Source organism: Galeopterus variegatus, unplaced genomic scaffold (genome assembly GCF_000696425.1).
Source record: "Galeopterus variegatus unplaced genomic scaffold, G_variegatus-3.0.2 Scaffold4243, whole genome shotgun sequence".
Lineage (NCBI taxonomy): Eukaryota > Metazoa > Chordata > Mammalia > Dermoptera > Cynocephalidae > Galeopterus > Galeopterus variegatus.
Window position 1 is genome coordinate 102324 of NW_007730354.1, and position 5418 is coordinate 107741.

Below are 5418 nucleotides of genomic sequence, written 5' to 3' on the forward strand. Positions count from 1 at the left end.
CCCCGCGGCGCCGCCGCCGCCGCCGCGCGCCCCCCCGACCCCCTCCCGTCGAGCCCCCTCCTCCAAACCCGGCCCTCACTTTGTTTGCAGAGCAGTGTAATTGGTTTAAGCCCGGAGACTAGGGAAAGAGGGAAATCGGATGGGGGGCGTAACCCCCTTTGGTACGGGAAAAGAAAAATAGGCGGGGCTGGGCGTGCAGGCCAAGGCTCTGCATGGGAACTGTGCAGGAGAAGGGCAGGGGCAGTGGCGTCGGAGCCAGGGCTCAGGGACGGTGCAGGCTAAATGACCCCGGGGTCCCTCCCTAGAGGCACACCACACCTCCCTCCGGACCTGGACTGCCCGCTCCTGTCCCCACCCTCCTGATTCCCGGCCCAAAGTTCAACCTCGGGACACTGGACAATACAGACTTTTTTTCTTTCTTTCTTTCTTCCCTTTCCCTCCTGGGCGTCAGGCTAGAAAAGGGGAAAAGCCCCGCTTTTGCCTCGTCACTGTAAACCAGGTCATCTGAGTCAGCCGAGCCGAGTGACGTTAGGCCGACCTGGGCTCCTGGCTAGCAGAGCGGAGGCGCTGCCATGAAACTCGTACCTGCGGCTAAGAGCAGGTGAGTCACAGCACCGTTTTATATCTTTATGACATTTTTTTTTTTTTTTTTTTCCGCCTCGGTCCGCTCCACTCCCCTTGTCATCTGTAGCGATCATAAAGAGGAAGAAACTGAGAGCAGATGTCTGTGTGATAGGGCAGGCGGACCCAAGTCGGGCCGTCCTCCCTCTGCGGAGCTCCTCCTCCCGCCCCCCTTCAGCAGCCTCGGGGATTGAGCTGGAGGCGACCGTCTGGTTTCTGATAGGGAAAGGTCAGGGGGAGGGGACACCTCCCTAAACACGAGCGTTAGCTGGGAAAGCAAGGGCCCGGGCGTGGGAACGCATCTGCACTGTTAAAGAGTTGCCAGGCCTAAGCCAGAGGCGGCCAACGGAGGTGTCTGTCCAGGTCTCTGACTTGGAGGGTCTGGGCTAGGTAATCAGTCCTGGACGTTAGTGGGAAATCCCTTCCTAACCCCCAAAGCCTCTTGACTCCCAGGAGGCCCCGACTAATGGTTGCCCACACATCCTGGGAAGAGAGACCAACTACAGTGACTGGTGGTAGGCACGAAGTTGGTGATAGGTTGGGGAGATGGTGCATGCGTGTTCCTGAGTTTGTGACTGTGTGGGTGTCTCTGAGCATGTGTGACTGAGTACATTTCTGAGTGAATGTGACTGTGTATGTGACCGTGTGTATTGGTACCTCCTGTAGAACCACTAGTTTTTGTAAGTAGCAATAAAATAAAATCTTTCTAAAGTGACTAGAATCCGCAAAATATTCTTGTTTTGCTGTTTTAAAAATGTGATTAATCTCATTTAAGAAATGTGTTTTAACTTGTCTTCCAAACAGATACCTATTCCCCCCTCTCTCCTGTGCTTTGTTCTTTTAAATCTTTCTTTCTTGAAATCTGGCAAGAGAATCACGTTAAACCCTTGAACCAAATAAATCTCTTAAATCAGCAGGGGAGCAGAGAGGGTGAAGATGTGCAGTTAAGGAAATAAAAAAGATAAAAGCATTGGATTACAATTCCTTTTTCCTTTTTTTAAAAAAACAAAAAACAAAAAAAGGGAGGGTAATGTCACATTGTCAGAAAAGGAATGAGTGAAATTAAATCCACTTGGAACTCAGAACAGGAACCTTCCCCAGCGCAGCCTGCTCCTGTGACTGCAAGTCGTTCCCATCAGTTTGTGTAAATGTATCTGCAAGTGTGTGTCAGAAACTAATTCTTTTGTGCAAAGTTCCCATCAGCAGCAGGACCTCAGTTCCATTTGTAAAGTACACGGATGCTTAGCCTCCTCGGCCTGATCCGGGGGACTTCCAGTGCTAATGTGCTTCCTTGTTCCTTCCTGCAGTGATTCTCCAGCCCCTTCTTGGCTCTTCAACAACCTCAAGAGTGACTAGGGTATTTTCTATGGATAGTAATAACTTAGTAATAGCTTTTATAGTGCACGAGAAGCTGGTGCTTTGAGGGAAAAAAATGCTGTCACTTTAAAGGGAGTTAATTAAAATATCAAATATCCTTCTTTTAGTCCACTTCCCAAACCCACTAGGCCTCATCTTCAAAAAAAAAAAAAAAAAAAAGGTCGACTTAAGAAAAAAGAAAGTTCACTGTTCATCGAGTGATGATGGTAAAAGTGATGTTTCGCCCAGGCTTCTTCGAAGCCCAAGTCCGGTGCTGCCGAGTGGACTCTGCCAGCTTCAGAGCCTGTATCCAGCCTGGGAGTTCCCGCGAACACAGCGCCTCCTGTGGTGGCGAGGGGGAGTAGAGTCCTCCAGCAGGCGCCCCCGCGAGCACCGCCAGGCGAGACTGGATGGAGCCCCGCACGCATCCCGAGGCCAAGATGAGGGAGAGATGGCAGTTCAGGTAGCTCCCAACTTCCTCCGTCTCAGTGGCGACATTCCAAGACCTCTAACAAATTGAGGAGGTGAAGTTCTAGTGTATTCAGATGTCAGCCAGTCAGTTTACCCGAGGTTTAAACGCGAATCGGCAGGGCCATGTCGGGTCTTTGCCTTGGAGAATACGTACATACATACACGCATATATACATAAACTAATGCTGTCGGCCGCCAGGTAACGTGTCCGGCCGCCGCAGCCTGCTGGTTTCCAACCCCTTTCCCTAAATAGGCCCTTGCGCCATTGCAAGGCTGTGCTTAGCAAAGACTGCGCTGCTCTTTCTAGACCTGTCCAGCTCCGGGGAGGCCGGGTGGACTCGGGCCAGGGGAGCCACGAGGGCCCTTCAAGTGGAGGAAGCCCGGGAGGTCGGGAGGGCAGGTTCGCGGCGGGCGCGGGAACTCCCTGCAGGCGGCAGCGAGCGGAGGAAGCGGCTCGCCCCTCCCGGAAGCTGCGCCGGCCTCGCCCTCGGCCTGCTCCCGACCCCGTGGAGCGGCTGCACACGGTCGGCTGACCCAACTCGGCTGCCTCAGCTTACCCTTCCCAGCACGACCTGGCTGGCAGCCCCTTCAGCAGATATTCACCGGGCAGGGAGGAGAGTGACGACGGCGAAAGGCGGAAGGAAAGGCCGCGGGCTCGTGCCTCGGGCCCAGCCAGAGGCCTCTCGCGGCCCCGGGGTCTTTCCCTTTTAGCGGGACGACAGGGTGGGCAGAAAACACGGCCCCGGGGCGGCGGTGGTGTGCGGTGCCCCCCGGGGTCTCTCGAGGGCTTCCCTCTCCTGCTCTCCCTGGTCTGCCCCCTTCCCCGCCGACTCTCCTGCCCCCATGGGGCTGTGATCGCATCACGGCCGCCGTGGGCCCGGCCACACTCCGTGCGGGGTGGTCCGAGCTCCCCCGCGGGCCCCACCCCCCACCCAGACAAGAAGATTAAGTCCTCCTCCTGTGGGGGAGAATAGGACGTCTTTAACGTGGTTCAAAGCCAACCCCCGCCGGGACCCGGCTCAGCTCAGGAGTGAGGAAGGCCTGGGACGCTGGCGGCCACTGTCGCACTCGCTTGTGCCCGGCCTTTGCGATCAGAGGTGTGTGCCGGGCTGAGGAAGGGGCCTGGGCGCCGCGAGAGGGCGGGCCCCAGCGCCCGCCTTCCGCTTCCCGCCCACAACCACGGGAGGCGCCGCGGCCCGGGCCTGCGGGACCCGCTGCTGCCCCGACCGGTCCGAGGCGCAGGGGCCACAGAGAGGAGGAGTATGGGGCTGGGCCAGCCTTCCCGCTCCTGTTCCTTCGCTGCTTCTCTCTTTTCCTTTCTTTCCTCATACCTTCCTTCCATCATTAAATCTTTAATTAAGGAATCAATTCACAACTCATAAGACGTCCGACCCCCCATAGGCAGGGGTCCTGGGACCATCTGACAGGGCTTGGCGGTCGGTTCTGTGCGGAGTCCTCTACTGTCCCCGGCTGCACCACAGGACGGTGTGTGGGGATGGAGTAACCAATACATATGCGTCTCCAGGGCTTTCTCTTGTTTTACTGAGACCAACAGAAACAGCCAATGGATTTGTCCCTTCTCTTCGTGCTCCCCGAGCCGCCGCCGGTTTTCTGAGCGGCCCCGGGCGCGGACTTGGCTGGCCCACAGCCGGATGTCGGAGCCGGAGCTGCTCCTCACCCGGCCTCGCCCGCGGGCGACAAAACCGTCCTTCTGGCGCTGAGCGAGCGTCGCCTTGCCAAAATCAACTAGTATTTTCGTATATTCAAATGAGGAAGGTTGGGAAGGGCTACTTGCCCTTCTGGGCAATCAACAGCCTTGGAAGGAGTAAGTGCCCCGTCGGTCCCCGCGGAGAACGGGAACCTCCCTCCCTTGAGGCCCCAGGAGCTTATACGGCTCCCCCGCCCAGGCCCGGGTCCCTCGGCTGTCCCGCGTCTCCCTGCGGCCTTGTCCACCGAGTTACCCACCGCTTTATTCACACATGTCAATGCCAGCTGGAGGACGTGCTCAGCTCCTGACGGTCCCTCCTCACCCAGCCGGTCCCCCTCCTGGGGAGCACTGTCAACCCTCCAAAGGGTCTCCACTATCCTATGGCTTTCCCCATCTACTTTAAAACCGACAGAGTTGAGGGTCCAGGCCAGGGGTGGGACTTCACACAGAGTTGGAAAATCAGGGGTGAACGTGACACCTCTTAGGTCTGAATTAGAGCAGAAAGGGACCAGAGCGGCTGAGGTCCTACTCTGTGCCAGACTGCGCGGGGTGCTTTGAGATCTGGTCGTTTCCCCACCTGCTGCTCCTGTGTGCAAGAGCTGGGAGGCTGGAAGCCAGGGCGAGGGAAGGAGGATTACGACTCCTCCCCACCAGCAGAAGCCCAGCTAGTGGGGGGAGCAGTGATGGAAGTGACGGGAAAGTCAACGAATTTCATCTCTTGCCTAGTGGCTGGGCAGCTTAAACATAAATTCTTCCTGAATGGTTGATGAGTGTTTAGTTTCTCTGTCCCAGCCAACCACCCCCTCCAATCCACCCAATACCCCCCACTCCACCCCCCACCTCCACCCAGGAGCTTTCCCACGGTCCCTCAGTCGTCCCTGGTGGTTTGACTTTGGCTATTCAAATGTGACTACCCTCAAATTTACATAGTTCTATTTAACAGCTGCTTTTGTAATAATCATATAAATAATATCTCACATTTGGAAAAGATAAACTGTAAAAATGTATTCTAGCCAGTATTTTTTCATTGTATTAGCTTCCCGACTTCCCCCCTAAAATTTTTGAAATTATGCTTTGGACAGATAAAAAGACTAATTTACTGGCAAGACTAGAGGGAGGCTGCATTCATTATTTAAAGTTACAATTCGATTGGAGGGCACTGTTGAGTGGCTGCTTCTGGGACTTCCAGTAGCTATTCTACAGCTAATATCAGAGGAAAGTTTTATTTTTAAAAGTGGTGCGTATGTTTGATTTTCTTTGTC